General features: G+C 39.7%; 1 protein-coding gene and 1 pseudogene across 4 annotated transcripts in view; one reads left to right on the forward strand and one right to left on the reverse strand.

Moving 5' to 3' along the window:
* CHRM3 (cholinergic receptor muscarinic 3) overlaps positions 1-404 on the reverse strand; it is a 597,168-nt gene extending 596,764 nt beyond the window's left edge. The window contains exon 1 of one of the 4 annotated variants that reach the window (XM_066383378.1): positions 286-404. The gene's annotated coding sequence lies outside the window, so the exon portion shown is untranslated. Of the gene's footprint in view, positions 1-209 lie in introns of all 4 variants that reach the window. The other 3 variants (XM_066383358.1, XM_066383387.1, XM_066383348.1) reach the window with 3 other exon arrangements.
* A 20,212-nt stretch (positions 405-20,616) lies between these two features.
* On the forward strand, positions 20,617-20,864 carry LOC136389113 (cytochrome c oxidase subunit NDUFA4 pseudogene; annotated as a pseudogene).
* Positions 20,865-23,003: the final 2,139 nt, after the last annotated feature.

Consider the following 23,003-nt stretch of genomic DNA (forward strand, 5'->3'; position numbering starts at 1 on the left):
CCTGGGCAACCGCTCACATTCTCCTGCCTTTTCCGGCAGTTGGTGTCACCCCGGCAACCCCACCCTCATTCTGGAAGCTCAACTTCGCTCCAGATCGCTCTCTCCGTAGGTTCAAGACCCTTGTCACCCGTACCCCCAAACTGACAGACCAACTCCCACCTCCCTCCACAGAACCCACTTTACAGCCCCACGGTAAAGCTATTTCCTACCGATGTGAAAACTTTTTCCTCCTTCCGCAGCGAGATAAGGCGGGAGGCTAGGGCGAACAGTGCTGAGTGTCCTCACCTGGCCACCGCGCCGAGTTGCAATTCCGCGCCGCCGTCCCGCCGCGGATGCACGGGGGCACCGGGACCGCGCTCTCTCGTCGCTTCCTGCTCCGCGTTCAGAGAGCGAGCGTCGTCCTAGGAACGCGCGGCCGCGCCCAGAGCCGCCCTTCGGTCCATCACCCGTCCTTGCAGAGGCGCTGCCGCTGCTCAAGAACTAACGCGGAGCGTGGGACTCAGGCGTGGCACCGACGCGCCGCGGCATGCGCTCCGGCTCCGGGATGTGCGCTCGGAGTGAGAGGGCGCTGCGTCCGCGGCACCTGCCGCACCCGGTGCCGCGGTCTCCCTGCCGCTCTGGCCTTCTCCGTCCACGGCCGTTATTACTCTGCCTGCCTCCCTCTGACTTCTTTTTCTTCTTCTCCTGGCTCCTCCTTTATATTTTTGGTCGCTTTCTCCAAAAGCAGACCCAAGGCGTTCCAAGTGAGAGAAGAGCTCTCCCTCTCGCGAACTCTCCCTCTGCCTGGTGGTGGCGTTGGTGGCTGCTGCTTGCCGCGCCTCCTCTCAGCTTAGCACTCCTCCTCCTCCCGCGCTGAGAGCGCCCAGAATGCGGCCGCTGCCCGCCGGGGCCACAGGCCGGCTCTGCGCATGCCCCAGTGGCCAGGTGCCGGGCTGGCGCTGCGCCCCGCTCCGCCTTGGCTCCTCGCGCGAGCGTCGGGCGCCTGGAGGGCGAGGGGACCCGGCTGCCGGGGACTCGGATGGGCTCGCTGAAGGGAAGGAACTCACCCGCGTAGCCCGGCCACACACGTCCCCATGTGAACCCCGGTGCTTCAGGGCTAGATTGGTGGGTCAGTTAGTTTGGTTGTGGGGCTCTTCTACATTGATTTGCTTATACTGCTTAGAAAGGGGTAAGGAAGTCGATTTTTCGGTCACAGCTTATTGATGAAAGAACCCGAGCTCAGCTACAATGTATGGCTCAGTTGAAAACCTTCTCCTAGAGAGCAGCCTGACACATTTATTTCTTGACATATGGTGAGTCTTCATGCAGAGAACAATGTAGTGGAGAGAGGAAGTGCAGGCATTTCCTCTTCTGGAAGTTTACACCTCAGGAGTAAATGAAACAGGCATGCACACACGTGCCCCCCCCCCCTACACACACACACACACACTTTTTTGATCAAAAATAAAAATAAAGGATCTTGCTAGCCAGGCAATATATGTTATATATTTCACACATAACATAAGAGGAACGAGCGGGAGGTGGGGATTAAATGTCTTACTCTATTGCTGTCAGTTAACTAAATAAGGAAAAAGTGAATGATTCCAAAGTTGCAGAGTTTCCAAGGAGGCCGCCCCACAGCCTCTGAAGATTTTTTAAAAGAGCATGTAAGGAATGATTAAAATCTCATAAGGAAGGACAATAGTGATAACCCAGGGGAAAAAGAGGGAAAAAAATGATTAAAATCTCATAAGAAAGGACAATAGTGATAACCCAGGGGAAAAACAGGGAAAACAAGTTGGGAACAGAATGAAATGAATATTTTTACAGTAATAAAGAGCACGATTCTGTTCATTCTATTTTGAGCTAGAAAATAAGACACAACAACTCTTCATTGGGAAGACAAAAAATGTTAAGAGAACAATAAAATGTAAGTATACAATTTCCTTTCTGAGTCTAGACTCTGTTCTAGACAGGACAATCTTTAGGAGAGAAGAGACCAAACATTGCTTGGAGAAAATTAAGGTTATAGTAGGAAAAAAATCTAATGAGAAAGATTGTGGCTAAATTCAAATATCCATGCTCAGGTGACTCATATGCAAAGTATTGAGATGATCACAACAATATTAATACAACAGCAATCCTGTTTGAAAACTGCTCAGATAGAGTAGAATAGCTATCTTCATACATTCCCCTCATCTTCAAAACAAACATTCTGACAACTATTTTATCCATATTTAATTAAAGGAGAAAGATAAATTATAAAAATTAAATAAACTGACCACTACATAGCTAGGAACAGGATCATGACTTTAAATTGAAACATATCTTTCCCATTACATAGAATTGCTACTTGTGTCTGGGAACACAAGTACCTTTGATAATTTGATAAATCCATAAACTATAGACAAAGGGCCAGAAGAATGGGCATACAGAAATATTTTAATATTCTACAATAGAAATAGATTCTGTGATCTATACATTTTGTGATAAGTTTGAGGTCAATCCCTGGCAATATTCTACAGAATACCATGAAGTAAATCATTTACCAGTTGTCAGAAAAAGAAACAACTACAATTTTTTTTAAAAAAATTTTTATAGGAACAACTTCATTTCAATGAGAAATAACCATTAAGCTCATATATGTGTGGTATTTCCTGATTCCATCCAACATTCCCATTATTTTTATGGACAAGATAAATGTAAATCATATGTTTATTATAAAGAAATGAAAAACTAACAGTGTGGACAAAGTTGTCCCAATTGTGTTTGATTCTAAGGTTGGTGCCCCATTGTTCAGCTTATTTATTAAATTATGTTTAAAAGGAAAATATAAAAGGGATATTTATTAGATTTGAGAATGAATGAAACTAGGGGCAAGTCAAAACTGAAAGAATCTTTTACCTAGGATGTTGATCTGAAACAAAGAAGATAAACTAGAGCTAAAATTTACTTTGAAATATTTTATTTTAGGGTTTTTTATTTTAAGGATAAGCCTGGGATTTATTTACTTACTCAGTTATTGAATGAGACTTTGGTTATGGACAAGACAACTAATAGCTGTCAGTTAACTGAATAAGATAACTACAAAACCTGGACAAAATACATAAAACATTTTCAGTTATGAACAGCAACCAACACAGGGCTGCAATCTCTGAGTGAGAGAAGGCCCATAAGGAGTCCATTCCCATGGATTTTTTTCTTACTGGCTATTTTCTCCAGCCAAAGTACTGGGAATTTGTGATCAAGCAGGGAGCTCTGTGTTTCTAGGCAGAGAACACACCCTACAAATTTAACAGAACTGGGAGAGAGTTAGGGAGCACACTGGTGGGATGAGTCACAGAGTGGAAACCCCAGAAGTCTCTGTGGAAATTGTTGAGTTCATTCTCTGAATTCCCAGAGATTCTAGAAATCACACAGTTCTTAGAAAACACTGAAGTTTGAGCCCAGACAGAGTGCAAAAACTTGAAGATTTGGGTGAGGACTCCCTGAGGATGCTTTCTAGAGGTAAGAAGGATGCCCTAGGAGAAAGAATAAAGCCAAAATAGATTGCTCTGATGAAATAAAAACTAGGCCTTTGTAAGATTAAGGTGATCCATTTATGATCTAACCACCAGATAGAGCACCACTCAAAATGCACTGGAGGGAGAAAACATAATCCAGAACCTCTGCAAATGCAATATGTAATAAAAATGTACCAGACATGCAAAGAAGCAGAAAAACAAAAGGTGATTGTGATGAAAAAAGATAATATAGTCAATAGACAGAGATGAATAAATGATCCAGATTTTGGAATTAGTAGCCAAAGATTTAAAGCCAAAATTAAGAAATGAAATAAACTCTCCTGGAAATGGGGAAACTGAATGAAAAGATAGAGCATTTCAGCAGATTTTTAAATATTAAAAATTAAATGAGTGACATCTGAAGATGGCAGTGGAGTAGGCAGATGCACAGACTCCCAGCTCACACCACCAAACTGGAATAAAAATCAATTTAGGAATAATCAGTGTGAAAAACCAACTCTGGACTACAAGAACAGCTCTCAAAAACCAAGAAGCAAAGTAGAAGCCACAACAAACCTAGTAGGGAGCACCTGAATCTTCCCTGCTTAAAGAAATGGAGGGGGGATGAGGCTGAGAGCCCAGAGAGGCTCTCACTCCAGGGAAAAGAGCAGAAAATACTGCTCACAGCCACTGGCCCGGCTACCAGGGAGCAAGGTGTGTTGAAGGGACCGGCTTATCTTCCAAGTGGAAAGGGGAGAAAGAGGGACAGACGGTGAGGGGCAGAGAAATGCAGGGGACAACCTAAAAAGCTAACTCATCCAGTGCTGGAGGTGGCCATAGCTGGGGGAGGGACTAATCCTTCCACAAAACAAAAGATTAAATGGCTTCCGGATCACAGATCTCCAGACATCTCTCCAGTTCCAATCAGCAAACAAGACACAGCTGAAAACAAGAAATGGGGAGGAGGGGCAGTAACTCAGATCTCCTTGGAGATCTGAGATACACCTCCCCCTACTGAAGCTAAGAAAACATCCAGCCTCCAGAGAGATCAATTGGTAGAAGAGGCCTTCAGAGTCTCAGGTTACACCCACTGCATTTCTGGTCACAGTTTCAAGGAAGCCCCCTGCTGAGATCAGTAAAGAAGACTATCACCTGTTAAAAAAACAAACAAATTAAGACTTCAAAGTGGCCCAAATCCAAAAGTGGATTACAAATAATAGCTGATGCCAACCCAAGAAGACCTAGAAATAACACAATTGAAAACTGGAGGCAGACCAACACCAAGCCTAGACTCAACCAGCTCCACAAACAAAACACTCAAACACAGACATAATGAGAAGACAGAGAAGTGCAATCTAAATGAAACCACAAGAGAAACCTTCAGGGGATTAACTGAGTGATATGGAAATAACCAAACTTCTGGAAGTGGAGTTCAAAATAATGATTGTAAGGATGCTTAGGGATCTTAGAACAACAATGGATGGCCATTACAAACACCTTAATAAAGAAATAGCAAGTATAAAAAAAGAAAATTGAAATATTAAAAAAGAATCAGTTGGAGATGACAAATACAATATTAGAAATGAAGACCACAATGGAAGGAATTAAAAACAGGATGGATAGAGCTGAGGTTTGAAACAGCCAGTTGGAAGACAACTTGAATGAAGGCAAGAAAGCAGAGAACAAAAAAGAAAAGAGACTCAAAAAGTCTGAGGAAACTCTTAGAGAGTTCTGTGACAACATGAAGAGAAATAACATCCTTATCATTGGGGTTTCTCAAGAAGAAGAGAAAAAACAAGGAATAGAGACTTTGTTCAATCATATTATAGCTGAAACCTTCCCTAAATTAATGCAGGAGAAACTCTCACAAGTTCAAGAAGCATAGAGAACTCCATTAAAGAGAAACCCAAAGAAACCTACATCAAGACACATCATAATTAAATTACCAAAGCTAAGCGATAAAGAGAAAATATTAAAATCTGCAAGAGAAAAAAAAGCTATCACCTACAAAGGAGCCCCCATAAGGATGACATCCAACTTCTCAACAGAAACACTTGAGGCCAGAAGGGAATGGCAAGAAGTATTCAAAGTAATGCAGAACAAGAAGCTAGAACCAAGACTACTTTATCCAGCAAGGCTACCATTTAAAATTGAAGGAGAAATAAAAAGCTTCCCAGACAAAACAAAACAAAACAAAACAAAACAAACAAACAAACAAACAAACTCAAGGAATTCATTACAACCAAACCAATGCTGCAGGAAATGTTAAGGTGCCTGTTGTAAACATATCAAACTGGGGAAAGAATATAACAAAAAAGGAATACAGCTTTAAAGAATAAAATGGTAATAAACAACTACATATCAATAATAACCTTAACTCTAAATGGATTAAATGATCCAATCAAAAGACATAGGGTAGCTGCATGGATAAGAAAACAGGACCCATACATATGCTGTTTACAAGAGACACACTTTAAAATAAAAGATGCACATAGACTGAAGGTAAAAGTATGGAAAAAAAATTTCATGCAAATGAAAATGAAATAAAAAGCTGGGGTAACAATACTTATATCAGACAAAATGGATTTTAAAACAAAGGATATAGTAAGAGATAAAGAAGGCCACTACATAATGATAAAGGGAGTAATCCAACAAGAAGATATAACTATTATAAATATCTATGCACCTAATATAGGAGCACCTAAATATATAAAGCAGACTTTGATGGATATAAAGGTCAAGATCAACAGCAATACTATAATAGTAGGGGATTTCAATACCCCATTAACATTACTAGATAGATCCTCAAGAAAGAAAATTAACAAAGAAACAGCAGACTTAAAGGACACACTAGATCAACTTGATTTAATAAATATCTTCAGAACCTTTCACCCTAAAGAAGCAGAATATACATTCTTTTCAAGTGCTCATGGTACATTCTCTATGAGAGACCACAGGTTAGGGCACAAACATGGTCTCAACAAATTTAAGAAGATTGAAATCATATCTAGCACTTTCTCTGATCACAATGGCATGAAACTAGAAATCAACCATAACAGAAAAACTCAAAAATTCTCAAACACATGGAAACTAAATAGCAGGTGGTTAAATAATGAACAGATTAAGAATGAGATCAAAGAAGAAATAAAAAAATTCCTAGAAATGAATTACAACGAGCTTACTACAACTCAAAATTTATGGGACACAGCAAAAGCAGTACTGAGAGGGAAGTTCATAGCACTACAGGCACTCTTTCAGAAGCTAGAAAAAGCTCAAATAAACAACTTAACCCTGCATCTAAAAGAACTAGAAAAAGAACAGCAAGTAAAGCCCAAAAGTAGTAGAATGAAGGAAATAATAGAGATCAGAGTAGAAATAAATGAATAGAGGCTAAAGAAACAATACAGAGGATCACTGAAACTAGGAGCTGGTTCTTTGAAAAGGTAAACAAGATCGATGAACCTTTAACTAGACTCACCAAGAAAGAAAGAGAGAGGACTCAAATAAATAAAATTAGAAATGATAGTAAAGAAATAACAACTGACACAACAGAAATACAAAATATTGTAAGAAAATACTATAAAGAACTGTATGCCAAAAAACTAGACAACCTAGATGAAATGGACAAATTCCTTGAAACATACAATCTTCCAAAAATCAATCTGGAAGAATCAGAAAACCTAAACAGACCGATTACACCAAATGAGATCAAAACAGTTATCAAAAAACTCCCAGTAAAGAAAAGTCTGGGGCCTGATGGCTTCACAACTGAATTCTACCAAATATTCAAAGAAGAGCTAACTCCTATCCTTCTCAAGCTATTTCAAAAAATTCAATGGGAAGGAAGACTTCCAAGCTCCTTTTATGAGGCAAGCATAATTCTGATTGCAAAACCAGGCAAAGACAACACAAAGAAAGAATATTATAGGCCAATATCCCTGATGAATATAGATGCTAAAATCCACAACAAAATTTTAGCAAACCAGATCCAACAATATATGGAAAAAATCATTCACTATGATCAAGTGTGATTTATTCTGGGGAGGCAAAGCTGGTGCAATATTCGCAAATCAATCAATGTGATTCATCTCATAAAAAAAAAGAAGGAGAAAAACCACATGATGATTTCAACAGATGCAGAAAAAGCATTTGGTAAAATTCAGCACCCGTTCATGATCAAAACTCTCAGCAATGTGGGAATACAAGGAACATACCTCAACATGATAAAAGCCATCTATGACAAACCCATAGCCAACATCATACTCAATGGGCAAAAATTAAAAGCAATCCCCTTAAGATCAGAAACAAGGCAGGGGTGCCCCCTTTCACCACTCTTATTCAACATAGTACTGGAAGTCCTAGCCACAGCAATCAGACAAGAAGAAGAAATAAAAGGCATTCAAGGTGGAAAAGAAGAAATAAAAATATCATTATTTGCAGATGATATGAAATTGTATATAGAAAACCCTAAATCTCAGTCAAAAAACTATTGGACCTGATAAACGAATTCAGCAACGTGGCAGGATATAAAATTAATACTCAGAAATCAGAGGCATTTTTATACACCAACAATGAACAGTCAGAAAGAGAAATTAAGGAAACAATCCCCTTCACTATTACAACCAAAAAATAAAGTACCTAGGAGTCCATTTAACCAAGGAGACTAAAGACTTGTACTCGGAAAATTATAAAACATTGATAAAAGAAATTAAGGAAGATACAAACAAGTGGAAATATATACTGTGCTCATGGTTAGGAAGAATAAACATCATTAAAATGTCTATATTACCCAAAGCAATCTATAAATTCAATGCAATACCAATTAAAATACCAATGACATACTTCAAAGATATAGATCACATATTCCAAAATTTTATATGGAACCAAAAAAGAACACGAATAGCCTCAGCAATCTTAAAAAAGAAGAATAAAGTGGGGGGTATCACACTTCCTGATATCAAGTTATACTACAAGGTCATTGTACTCAAAACAGCCTGGTACTGGCATAAGAATAGGCATATAGATCAATGGAACATAACAGAGAACCCAGAAATAAACCCACAGCTCTATGGACAACTGATATTTGACAAAGGAGGTAAGGAAATACAATGGAGTAAAGAGAGCCTCTTTAATAAATGATGTTGGGAAAATTGGACAGCTACCTGCAAAAAAATGAAACTAGACAACCAACTTACACCATTCACAAAATAAACTCAAAATGAATAAAAGACTTAAATGTAGGCCATGAAACCATAAGCATCTTAGAAGAAAACATAGGCAGTAAGCTCTCTGACATCTCTTTCAGCGATATATTTGCTGATTTATCTCCACGGGGAAGTGAAATAAAAGAAAGGATAAACAAATGGGACTATATCAAACTAAAAAGCTTTTGCACAGCCAAAGACAATAAGAACAGAATAAAAAGACAAACTACAAAATGGGAGAATATATTTGACAGTATGTCTCATAAGGGGTTAATAACCAAAATTTGTAAAGAAGTTGTAAATGTCAACACCAGAAAGACAAACAATCCAATCAAAAAAAAATGGGCAAAAGAAATGAACAGGCAGTTATCCAAAGAGGACATACAGATGGCCAATAAGCGTATGAAAAAATGCTGAACAGCACTAATCATTAGAGAAATGCAAATTAAAACCACAATGAGGTATCACCTCATGCCAGTCAGAATGGTGCTCATCAACAAAACAACACAGAATAAGTGATGGTGAGGATGTGGAGAAAAGGGAACCCTCCGGCGCTGCTGGTGGGAATGCAGACTGGTGCAGCCACTGTGGAAAACAGTATGGAGATTCCTCAAAAAATTGAAAATCGAACTGCCTTTTGATCCAGCTATCCCACTTTTAGGAATATACCCCAAGGACACCATAGACCTGCTCCAAAAGGAGAAATGCACCCCCATGTTTGTGGCAGCATTGTTCACAATAGCGAAGATCTGGAAACAGCCCAAGTGTCCGTCAGAGGATGAGTGGATTAAACAGCTTTGGTACATATATACTATGGAATACTACTCAGCCATAAGAAATGATGACATCGGATCATTTATTAATACAATAACATGGATGGACCTTGATATAACATTATTTGGAGTGAAATAAGTAAATCAGAAAAAAACTAAGAACTGTATGATTCCATACATGAATGGGACATAAAAATGGGACTCAGAGACATGGACAAGAATGTGATGGTAATGGGGGAGTTGTGGGGGGGTTGGGGCGAGGAAGAAGAGAGAGGGGGTGGGGGGAGGGGAGAGGCACAAGAAAACCAGATAGAAGGTGACAGAAGACAATTTGACTTTGGGTGAGGGGTATACAGCAAAATCAAATGTCAAAATAATCTGGAGATGTTTTCTCTCAACATATGTACCCTGATTTATCAATGTTGCTGCATTAAATTTAATAAAAAAAATATTAAATGAGCTTTTGAACTGCTAAATCAAGAACTAATTAAATGGATTTAAAAATCACTTGTCACAACAGAGGACAGGGCTGATGGTCTCAAATATGAGGCAATAGAAAGTATCCAGGAGGAGAAGAGAGGCCCTGGATCGTTGTCTCACTGGTAGAGTGGCAGTCCAGCATGTATAAGTCCCAAGTTTGGTTCCCGGTCAGGGCACACAGGAGAAGCGACCATCTGTTTCTCCCCCTTCTCCCGCAACAGAGCAGCAGTCCAGATAGAGCTTTGCTTGGTAGTGGGCTTGTGGAGTTGATCCAGGTCGCGGCACATGCAGGAGTTTGTCTCTGCCTCCCTGCCTTTCACTTAATAAAAACAAAGAAGGAAGAGGGGACAGGGGAGGAGGAGGGGAAGGGAGGGGAGGGGGAAGTGAGGAGGAGGGGGAGGAGGAGGAGAAGAAGGAGAAAAGATCAGAACCAACATTTGAAGAAAATGCACGAGAACTTTCCATATCTGATAAAGGATTTCAACCTGAAAATTCAAGAAGCTCAGTAAACCCTGAGCAAAGATAACCTCAACTAGATTCATAGGAGTGAAAGACAAATAGAAAACTTTAAAACCATCCAGAAAGAAAAGATCACGTTTGAAAGAAAAATATCTATGAATAAATACTGACGTCAGCCATGGAAGCAGAAAGACTTATTTAAGGTACCGAAAGAAGCAAAAACCTATCAAACTAGAATTCTATATCCATTGAAAAAAAACTAAAACTGATGTTAGGAAAAGATACACTGAGATAGACAAAAGCAAGAAAATTTATCTTTAACTTGGAAGTTGAGGCAATGTCATATCCAGAAATAACAGGATAAGATTGTGTATAACATTTATACGTAACATTTCAATACATTAAATACTTTTATTTTTATTACTTTAATCTTGATGGAACTCATTTTATAGGGATGAAAACAAGCTAAAATAGACATAGATGTCTTTTTAAGTGTGGCAGAAGTGAATAGATGACAGAAGTTGGAGTCACATTCAGTTTCCCATCACCCCTGAATTCACAGTGATGATTTCTGCCTACAAATGACATTATTCTGGTAATGGGAACCATTGTTCTTAAGTAAAACAAAAAGAAACAAACTGTATGCTCTTTATTTTGAATCAAATGGCTCTTCTCATGTGTTTTATATAAATTTAACTTTTTAACATGTCTCATTTACTATGGGTTATCGATGGTATAATTTTAACCTATGAATTTCTCTCATTTTATAAAGTTTTTGAGCTTGTGTACTCTCGAGCTTACATCCAGGAACACAAAATAATTCTAGTAGTGCCAAAATAAGAAAAGTTTAATTTCAAATTGAATATACTTGTCAAAATATCAAATAACCAATTAAAATATACCATTCTTTGATTGTCTGTTGAATTATTAATTCTTATAATTAAGACAATTAAATTTCATTCAGTATATTGGCTGATGCTTCCAGGGTTTAGCACACCCTGTAGACCAGTGGTAATCAACCTGGTCTCTACCACCCACTAGTGGGCATTCCAGCTTTCATGGTGGGTGGTAGTGGAGCAACCAAAGTATAAATAAAAAGGTAGTTTTGACTATAGTAAGTTGTTTTATAAAGACTTATTCTGCCAAACTTAGCGAAAATCTGACATAAAGTACTTGGTAAGTAATTATTATTATATGCTTTAACTTGCTGTAACTCTGCTTTATAAATTTTATAAAGTAAAGTTACTTCACTACTTTATAAATCACCATTACTGTGGAACCGGTGGGCAGTTAGAAAATTTTACTACTAACAGAGATACAAAAGTGGGTGGTAGGTAGAAAAAGGTTGACTACCCCTGCTGTAGACTGTGCTAAAATGACCACAGCCTTTTCTCAACTCTGTGAACTATATCTTGACCTGTAAGAAAAATTTTCCACTGATTTATTTTTTGTTCTTTTTATTATTACTTTTATTCTTTAGCAAGAGACAGACAGACAGACAGACAGGGACAGGCAGAGAGGAAGGGAGAGAGATAAGCAGCATTAGCTCATAGTTGTGGCACTTTAATTGTTTATTGATTGCTTTTTCATACTTGCCTTGATGCGGGGGGTGGGGGGGTGGGAGGAGCTCCAGGTGAGTCAGTGACTCCTTGCTCAAGCCAGTGACCTTGGGTTCAGCCAGTGACTTTTGAGCTAAAACCAGCAACCTTTTGGCTTCAAGCCAGTGACCATTGGGCTCAAGTCAGCGACCATGGGTCATGTCTAAGTTCCCACACTCAAGGTGTCAACCTCCAGGTTTCAAACCTAGGTCCTCAGAGTCCTAGGTCGACATGATCCACTGCACCACCACCTTGTCAGGCCTTCTTTTGTTGTTTCATTCTCTATCTGTAAACCTTTCATTTGGCTTTGAATTTTAGAGTTTTCTTTTTTTATCTTCCACCTCTTCCTTCTTTTTCCTGACTTATCTCAAAGACATTATGGGGTCCTGAATTTCCTCTCACCCTTCCTCCCTTTATTTCTCCTTCCTTCCATATCTTCTACCTTTCTTTAAACATTTTTTTAAATATTTTTTATTTATTGATTTTTTGGAGAGAGAGGAGTGAGAGAGAGAGAGACAGAGAGAGAGAGAAGGGGGAGGAGCAGGGAGCATCAACTCCCATATGTGCCTTGACCGGGCAAGTCCAAGGTTTCGAACCGGCGACCTCAGTGTTCCAGGTCGACGCTTTATCCCACTGCGCCACCACAGGTCAGGCCTACCTTTCTTTCTTCCTTCTCTTTTTCCTTTCTTCCTTTCCTCCTTGTTTCACACCTAGTCTTCCAAGATTCATAATTCAATAAACCTCTCTCCCAATATTTAATAACCCTGTTCTAGGATAATTATTAGTACCACATATATGTGTCTTAGTCATATCAGGTTGCTGTAACAAAGTGTCATAGGCTGAGTGGCTTATAAACAACAGACATTTACTTCCCATGGGCTAAAAGTTCAAAATGCAGGTGCCAGCATGGCAGAGATCCGGTGAGAGCCCTCTACCTCATTGCAGACTGTAGGCTTCTCCTGCATCCTCACCTGGAGAAGAGCAGAGGCATCAGTTCTCTCTTGACACTCAGAAGGGCCCTAATTCCATTAATGAAGGCTCTACCTTTCTGATCTCCTTTAATCCTAATCACCTCCCAAAGGCCCCACTTCCTAATCCCATCACATTGTGGGGTAGAACTTCAACATATGGATTATGAGGGACACAAACATTCAGCCCATAACTCTGGCACCAAGTGTTTCCTTTGTTTGGTTAGTGCCTCCCTAAGAGACAGTCTGACCGCCCTCTCATTGAGCCAGTCTTCTCCACCTCTTCTACTTCACTCTAAACACCTGCTCTTCTCTTCTGAACTTTTGGGAGAAACCCTCCTATTTACTCTCCCAACTTCCATATTTGATCCTCCTCACTGCAGATAGAATAATATTTTGAACACTTGTGATAATGCAAATTATTTTATTCCCTGGGAGAGGAGAATCTCTTAAAAGACTGACTTTAAGCATAAAGTACAAATTCCTTAATATGCCCTCAAAACCCTACCAAGTTTTAGCCCTTATTCAACTACTTACCCTTGTCAGTCTCTATCCTGCACTCACTGTTCCCTGCTCCATTTTATATGCACTTTCTCAGGAAATTATAATGAACTCTTCTCTACCCTTAGAATGTTCCTACCTTGCCTACTCACCTAGATAACTACTGTCCATCCTTAATACTCCAGCTTAAAGATCACTTTCTCAGAGAGGCTTCTGGACTAAGTTGGGTTCCCCATATATTCTGTACTCTTTCTTCTGAAGAACTTACACTCAGATTCTAATGGTCCCACAGGACCACGAGCCCTGGAGTAGTAGCAGGGACCACATTGCTTTTCTTATCAATGTATCTTTATCAAGGTTTTCTTGGCTCTTCTTAAGTCTTTACATTTCCTAAATATTTTATAACCATCCCTCGCTTTCAACTAAAACCCAACATGGTTGTTGGTTGTGTATCACATTTATTGATTTGCAGATATTCTATCAACCTTGCATCTCCAGAATAAATCCAACTTGATCATGGTGTATTACCATATTCCCCATGTATAAATCGTTCCCATGTATAAGATGCATTTTAATTTTGAGGCCCAAAATTTGAATAAAAAAATGTATTGCATAAAGTTATTGAACTCAAGTTTTATTCATCATAAAATTCATACAACTTCTCATCACTGTAAAAACTCCCATCCAGTAGCTTGTCCTCATCTGTGTCTGATAATGAATCACCGTCTTCAACAATGAACACAAAAACAAGGGCAAAAAAGCGGGAAATGCAAGTAAAAATATCTATAACCACTGTATAAGACGCACCCAGTTTTTAGACCCCAAATTTTTCCAAAAAAAGTGTGTCTTATATATGGGGAAATATGGTACTTTCTTAATGTGTTGCTGGATCCAGTTTGCCAATATTTTGTTGAGAATTTTAGCATTTATGTTCATCAGGAATATTGGCCATAATTTTTTTTCTTTGTAGTGTCTTTACCTGGTTCTGAATTATGATAATGCTGGCCTCATAAAATGAGCTTAGGAGTCTTTCCTCATCTTAAATTTTTGGAATAGTTTGAGAAGGATAAGTGTTAATTCTTCTTACAATGTTTGGTAAAACTCACCTATAAAGCCATTTGGTCCAAGCCTTTTGTTTGTTGGGAGTTTTTTTATTCCTGCTTCAATTTCATTGGCTATAATCTGTCTATTAAGATTCTCTGATTCTTCCTGATTCAGGTTTGTAAGATCAGTTGTTTCTAGGAATTTATTCATTTTATCCACGTTGTCCAATTTGTTGGCATGTAGTTGTTTGTAATATTTTCTTATAATGCTCTGTATTTCTTTGATGTCTGTTACTTCTCTTTCATCTCTGATTTTATTTACTTGGGTCCTCTTTTATCTTTTTTTTTTTTTTTTTTTTTTTCATTTTTCTGAAGCTGGAAACGGGGATAGACAGTCAGACAGACTCCCGCATGCGCCCGACCGGGATCCACCCGGCACGCCCACCAGGGGCGGTGCTCTGCCCCCCAGGGGGCGATGCTCTGCCCATCCTGGGCGTCGCCATATTGCGACCAGAGCCACTCTAGCGCCTGAGGCAGAGGCCACAGAGCCATGCCCAGCGCCCGGGCCATCTTTGCTCCAATGGAGCCTTGGCTGCGGGAGGGGAAGAGAGAGACAGAGAGGAAAGCGCGGCGGAGGGGTGGAGAAGCAAATGGGCGCTTCTCCTATGTGCCCTGGCCGGGAATCGAACCCGGGTCCTCCGCACGCTAGGCCGACGCTCTACCGCTGAGCCAACCGGCCAGGGCCCTCTTTTATCTTGATGAGTCTGGTTAAAGATTTGTCAATACTATTTATCTTTTCAAAAGAAAAGCTCTTGGTTTTATTGATCTTTTGTACTTTTTTTTTACCCTCTATTTTATTTACATATTTCTGTTCTTATCTTTATTATTTCCTTCCTCTACTCACTTTTGGCTTTCTTTGTTGCTCTTTTTCAAGTTTCTTTCAGTATAAGGTTAAATTGTTCATTTGATATTTTTCTTGTTTCTTGAGGTAGGTGTGTAATGGTATAAATGTTCATTTTAGGGTTACTTTCATTGTGTCTTCTAGATTTGGAGTTGTTGTGTTCTCATTTTCATTTGTTTAAGGTATCTTTTGATTTGATCCTTGATCTTATTGGTTAGTTATATGTTTTTTATCTTCCATATCTTTGTGTGCCTTTTTTTTTCTTGTGACTGATTTCTTGTTTCATGCCATTATGGTCAGTGAAGATGCTTGATGTGATTTTAATCTTAAATTTATTGAGATTTATCTCCTAACATGCTGTCAGTCCTAGAAAATGTTTTGTGTGCATTTGAAAAGAATGTGTATTCTGCTACTTTGAGGTGAAATGTTCTGAAGACATCTATTAAATCCAGCTGATACAATGTCACTGAAAGCCACCATTTTCTTGTTGATTTCTGTCTGGAAGATCTATCTCTTAATGTCAATGGGGTGTTAAAATCTCCTACTATAACTGTATTCCTGTCAATCTGTCCCTTTATCTCCAAAAAAATTTGCTTTACATATATAGGTGCTTCTACACTGGATGTGTAAAAGTTTACAAGAGTTATATCCTATTGTTGGATTTTTCCTTTTTCATTTTATAGTGTTCTTCCTTATCTCTTACTATAGCCTTTATTTTATTTTATTTTTCTCTCTCTTTTTTTTTTTTGTATTTTTCTGAAGTTGGAAATGGGGAGGCAGTCAGACAGACTCCCGCATGCACCCAACCAGGATCCACCTGGCACACCCATCTGGGGTGTTGCTCTGTTGCAACCAGAGCCATTCTAGTGCCTGAAGCAGAGGCCACAGAGCCATCCTCAGTGCCCGGGTCAACTTTGCTCCAATGGAGCCTTGGCTGCGGGAGGGGAAGAGAGAGACAGAGAAGAAGGAGGGGTGGAGGGGTGGAGAAGCAGATGGATGCTTCTCCTGTGTGCCCTGGCTGGGAATCGAACCTGGGACTCCTGTACACCAGGCCAACGCTCTACCAGTGAGCCAACTGGCCAGGGCCTGAGCTTGGTCTCTTATAAACATCATTCTTATCTGTTTAACTGCCCTATGTCTTCTGATTAGAGCCTTTAAGCCACATACATTTGAAGGGATTATTGATGGATATGTATTTATTGCCACTTTATTCTTTCAATTATGTTTCTCTGTTCTTTTCTTCTTCTACTTCTTCTTCTTCATTATTATTATTATTATTATTATTATTATTATTATTATTAAGCAGGCCTTTTAACATTATTTGTAATGCTAGTTTGGTAGTAACAGACTCCTTTAGCTTTTTCTTGTCTCAGAAACTCTTTATTTCTCCTTCAATTTTAAATGACAGCCTTGCTGGATGAAGTAGTCTTGATTATAGGTTCTTGCTTTTCATCACTTAGAATATTTCATGCCAGTCCCTTCTTGTCTGAAATGTTTCTGTTGAGAAATCAACTGACAGCCTTATGGGAGCTCCCTTGTAAGTAACTAATGGCATTTCTCTTACTGCTTTCAAGATTTTCTCTTTAACTTTTGCCATTTTAATTATGATGTGTCTTGTTGTGGGCCCTATGCTTCCTGGACTTGAGTGTCTTCCCTTCACCAGATTAGGAAAATTTTTGGTCATTATTTCTTCAGATAGGTTCTTGATCCCTTGCGTTCTCTCTTCTTCTTCTGGAATAACCTATAATACGGATGTTTTTGCACTTCATGTTGTCCCAAGGATCCCTTAAACTATTCTCATTCTTTTTAATTTTTCTGTCTTTTGCTGTTCTGATTGAATGTTTTTTCCCCACTTTATTTTTCAAATTGCTGCTTCAGTCCTCTGCTTCATTGAACCTGCTGTTTCTTCTTTTCAGTGTATCTTTGATGTCAGATATTGTATTCTTCATTTCTGACTGGTTACTATTTATGGTTTCTATGTCCTTTTTTTATGCTTGATATCTCTTTGTCGAAGTTCTCACTTTGTTCCTTGAGCATATGTATAAACATTACTTTGAACTCTGTATCTGATAAATTGCTTATTTCCATTTCAATGATCTCTTTTTCTGGACACTTCTCTGATTCTGTCATTTGGGGCCTGCTTCTTTTTCTCCTCATTTTGCTGCCTCTTTGTGTTTGTTTCAATGTATTATATAAATCAGCTATGATTTCCAGTCTTCATGGCATGGCCTTATGAAGTAGGTGTTCGATTGGGTCCAGTGGTATTGACTCCTTGATCGCTAGAGCTGGATACAACAGGAATGTCCCTTGTGTGGGTTATATGGGCTCTCCTAGTTTAATTGAATCTTGACTGCCTTTGGCCCATTGTGCATGGGATTGAACCTCAGACTGGCTGATTATGAGGCTCTACCTCAACCAATGTGTACAAGTTCTTATGTAGGTGTTGACCACAGGAAGCAGAATTGACCTCAGCTGGGTTTGCTGCTTGATGAGATCTTCCTTTGAATATGCTACTTCTAAACCTAATTGGATTCTGCTGTGATATTGTCTAAAGCTGGGCACTGGGTTTGTTGATTTTGGGGGTCTTGGGAGGAAACCTGGTACAGGCCAATGTAAGACACTCCCTTTGACTGCCCTCACCAACCTATTTGGATCTTCAAGCAATCCACAGATTGTGGCTGCCTCTGCTGGGATTAGGTGCATGTGGAAGGACCAAGCTTCACACTAAGTCCACCTTTTACAAGCATTGGGCCTGGGGACAGGTCAGCAAAGGACCCAAGGCACCCTGAGAACTGCCTCTGGTTGCCTCCATCTGCCTCTATTTCATGGCTGCTTGTTAGTCATGGTCACTGAAAGAGTTTCTGGTAGAGTTGGGAGAATGAGATGTCACCTGACAAGGAGATGTTCATAAGCCTTCAGGAAAGTTAGTGGGTATGGCCCCCACCCCAGAACCATAGGTCTCAGTCAGTCCTAGATTTCCTCCAACCTTGGGAGGTTAGAGCCACTAGGAATCAGACAGGTGGGACCTCTAAAGCCCAGATATTTCTTCTGTCAATAGAGGAGTGGTTCTACTGAAACTCCCATGAGGAGTAAGTACCAGTTGGATTCCAAGGAAAGTTGGGGGGAATAACTCCAGTCTCAAAGACAGACAACCAAGACACTGTCACCACCTATGTCTGTCCACACCTCTACTTTCTGGCCAAGGTCGCTGACCCTTCAGTAGGGCCTAAGCTCTGCCAGATTGGCTGAGAGAGATTCCTGAGGGTGGGGCTCTTTCTTTCCCCTAGGCTGATTCCACATGGAGTGGAGTGCGCTGCCCAAAAGATAGTGACTATGGTACTGGAGAATGGTTCAATTATAAGGGTCCTAGTTCCTGCTGCCCACCATGTCTCTCCCCCGAGCCACAAACCTCAGACTCACTTCACATGTATCTAGTCAACTCAACCCTTCCTCTATAGCTATCTAGAGTAGGTGGTTGTGCATGAGATTTTGTGCATTGGCCCTTTAAGAGGTTGCCCACATTTCTGCAGATTCCCATCTCTTTTTGGAAAACAGAAACCTCTTTGCTTTTTAAAACCAAATGCTATGTGGGCACTTCTTCCTGACTCTGTTGCTTTGAGTTGTGGAGCTCAGCTTTGGATTTCAGCTCCACACTTCTCAGGATTAACCCCAACCCCCAAACCCACCTCCATAGCTAAGATATCCCTCTTGAACCTCAGACTTTGTTTGTGGGAGTGGAGCCAGCCATTTTCATGTCTCCATCCTTCCTACCAGTCTTGATGTGGCTTCTTCTGTGAATTCTTGATTATAAGACTTTCTTCTTCATTTTGGTCCAGGGAGGAGGTGAGTGTAATACGTACCTCCTCCACTGCCATCTTGTATCCATATGTGCTTTACTCTTAAGAGTCAGGAATGAATAGGTTTACTGGAGAATAAAACTTACCAGACATTTAATATGTTGATATGAAACTTTGACTGTATTGGAGAACATGAATTTTCAGAATTGTTTCTGTTACAAAGTTATTGTTTTTTTTTTCCAATTTCACTTTAATGGCCAGTAAATTATGCAGTGGAAAGAAATTGTAGTAGATGTCAGAATTTATTTATTCATTGAATACATGGTTTTAAATGTCAGCCATGCTAGATCCTATTCTGAGGAATACTAAGATGAGCACACAACTTCAGATTACAAGAAAGAAAGAGAGAAGAGGAAGGGAGGAGGGGCAGGGGGGAAGCAAGATTAAAGTTTATGGTGATTACAGTTTAAGCTCTAGTTACAAAGGTGAGTTGAAATCCCTTTTCTCCCAATTAATAACTGGTTAAATTACTTAATTAATCCCTTTATGTTTCAGTTTTCTAAATTATACTTTAAAAATGAGGATACTTAAGTAAAAGGAATGTTTAGAAGGATAATTGCTAATAAAGTTACTGTCACAGTAACTAAGACACATTAGATATAGGAGTAGAAAGAAATTAAGTCCTTCTGAGAAAACCTGATTGCAACATAAATAAGTGATGAGTAGAGTCATTTAAATCAAGCCATGATGTTTTGGGAGCAGAAAAAATGGCTCTCGACTCAGCCGGAGTGAGGTGATGTGGTGAGGGTGAGTGACAAATCTCCGCTTCCTGCAGCTGCAGCTCACCCTGTAATGGACAAGGAGGAGTGGTTCAGGAAATAAGGTGAGGAGGGCACTCTAGGCAGGAGAAGTCATGGGAATACAACATGTGGCCGTTTGCAGCATGCTGTGTGGGAGTACTAAACTCTATTTGACATGATCAGAGCAGAAGGTCAATGCATATATTGGCCAAAAAGACAGGTAAAACCAGACTTCTGATGAGTTTGTGTCTTGATTATCAAAATAACAGGTTTGAATTTCATCTTATGGTTCTTAAAGCATCACAAAAAGTTTTCTCTAAAGGGTTAGAAATGAAATGGCAGTCATGAGAAACATGGCTTGAAGAGAAATTGATAGAGCAGAGGAGGTACTGAGGAAGCTGCTTCAGTGAGTATAAGTAAGAGATGCTGAGGAAGTGATTGAGAGGATAACTCAAGGTCATTCCTGGGTGGCAGGTGGGCAATGATGTTTAACACCCAGCCTTAGTCCTGGAGGATGACTATGTTTGAGAGTAAAAAAGGTGGCACAAGCTACCTGATCCCAGGCTGTGCAGTTCTGTTTTTCTCTGCTTCCCAGCCATCTGCCACAACCATGCTCTGTCAGGTTCTTGGTCAGGATAGAAAGCATCCAAGTTCAATACCCCTCCTTATACTTATTGGAACCAGAGGTACTGCGGCAACATTGTATGTCTTGCCCCGGCATTGTATAAGCCAGACGTCTGTTGGGACAGAAAGAATAACCCAGAATGCTGGAACAAACTGGCTCCCAATGATCACAACAAGTTCTGCTCAGTGAACATAGATTATAGCAAATTGAAGAAAGAACGTCCAGACTTTTAAATGAAATGTTTCACTGTAAAACTGCATAGAGTTAGAATAAAGTTCTTCTAGAAGCCATCTGCACAATTTTCTACTTAACCAGGAAATACTCCCCTTCATGTGCTATATTGTGTTGGGCTTTACACTGATTGATGCATATCTGAAACTTGAAAAATGTGTGAAGAAGGTGATTTCAGTGTTTCATTCGTTGTAATCACTTTTTTGGGGGAAATGAAAGCAGAGGTGTCCCTCAAGCATCTGGAAGTCACATCTGAAGATCAGCACAGTTTTTGTGCCAGGGGTGTAGATATGGGCCACGTGCATGTACAAGACGCACAGGTCCCTGATGTCAAGGGGAATAGTCAGGAAGCAGATTTAGATTGAAGTGAAGTGTCAGTGAAATCCTGGGAAACAACCACAGTTCAAAAATCCAAAAGTAAAAGGGGAGAACATACGGAACAAAGATGAGAAACTTTCAGAGACATGTTATGACAATTAGAAGACAGTGTCTCAAAAGCCAGCAGTGTACAAGCGCTTGAGAGGTAAAATTGTCACAGTTAGAAATGCACAGGAGAAACCTGGTAAAATAAGAATTAAAAAAAGAAAATGATTCACCTGACCTGTGGTGGCACAGTGGATAAAGCATAGACCTGAAATGCTGAGGTTGTTGGTTCGAAAACGTGGGCTTGCCTGATCAAGGCACGTATGGGAGTTGATGCTTCCCGCTCCTCTCCCCGTCTCTCTCTCTCCCCGCTCTCTTTCTAAAAAACAAATAAATAAAATATAAAAAAAATGATTTATAGATTGATAGATATAGATAAAAATTAAAATATCAATGAAGATCTTACTGAAGTTGTTTCTCTAAGCCAGCAATTTTCATTTTTTTTCCATCTTGTGGCACACACAAACTGTTACTATAACCCTGTGGCACACCAAAAATATATTTTTTGCCGATCTGACAAAAAAAGAATAGGTATAATTTTGATTCATTGACTCCAGACGGCTATTGTTGTATTGACTGTTGTTATTTTTTATTTGGTAATCTGAGGTAAAAGAAGCCAATGCTCCTGACTGAATAGGTACTGCATGTTTTAAAAAAATCTTGTGGCACACCAGTTAAAAATCACTGCTCTGATGTGATGGGGATGCAAACCAAATTTTAATGGGTTAAGAAATAAATAAGATCTGACCTGTGGTGGCGCAGTGGATAAAGCGTCGACCTGGAAATGCTGAGGTCGCCGGTTCGAAAACCTGGGCTTGCCTGGTCAAGGCACATATGGGAGTTGATGCTTCCAGCTCCTCCCCCCTGTCTCTCTCTCCTCTCTCTGTCTCTCTCTCCCTCTCTCTCTCCTCTCTAAAATGAATAAATAAAATAAAATAAAAAAATAAAAAAATTAGAAATAAATAAGAAAGCAATTATACAATAATTTTAACAGATTATTGAGGTATAACTGACATACAACAAAGTATACATATTAAAGTACACAATTTGATCTTTTGATGTGTATATATGTTCATGTGTGTGAGTAAAATATATATACAGGATGTGGCAAAAATAGGTTTACAATAGTGATTACACAAAACACCGACTTTATTCATTAAATATTGTATTAATATCCATAAACATCTGTAAGTCTACTTTTGTTCCACCTTTATATTGGTTTCTGCCACTGGTTAGATAGAACAAGGCTCCTAAAACTCATACAACTTCGTCAGTGGTGAGAGCACCAAGGACATCTTTTATGTAATGAGGTGACTCAGAATGGCCTCCTGTATGAAGGCTCTTCCCCAGAAAGAACAGTGATAATTAGAAGCTTCTGCCCCCCTGCCTCATTTTCCAGAGAGGAGGGGGGCTGGACATGGAATCAATGGTAGACCATGCCTCCACGGTGAATGCACCATAAAAATCCTACTCAGTAGCATTGGGTTCTGTGGGCTTCTGGGTTGAAGGTGCAGGGAAGGATAACAGGAGGCAACAAAGAATACAGATAGCAGAAAGAGGGGAGCTGCGGGGGGAAGTGGTGGGTGAAAAGGACACAGAGTGTCCCTTTTCCCCACAGGTCACCCTCTCCCAGCACTGACAGTGTTCTCAGTACTTACCCTTCATTGTACAAGTTCTCACATCTTCTCAATCTTTGAAATAGTCTTATATCAACATCT

Source organism: Saccopteryx leptura, chromosome 1 (assembly GCF_036850995.1).
Source record: "Saccopteryx leptura isolate mSacLep1 chromosome 1, mSacLep1_pri_phased_curated, whole genome shotgun sequence".
Classification (NCBI taxonomy): Eukaryota; Metazoa; Chordata; class Mammalia; order Chiroptera; family Emballonuridae; genus Saccopteryx; species Saccopteryx leptura.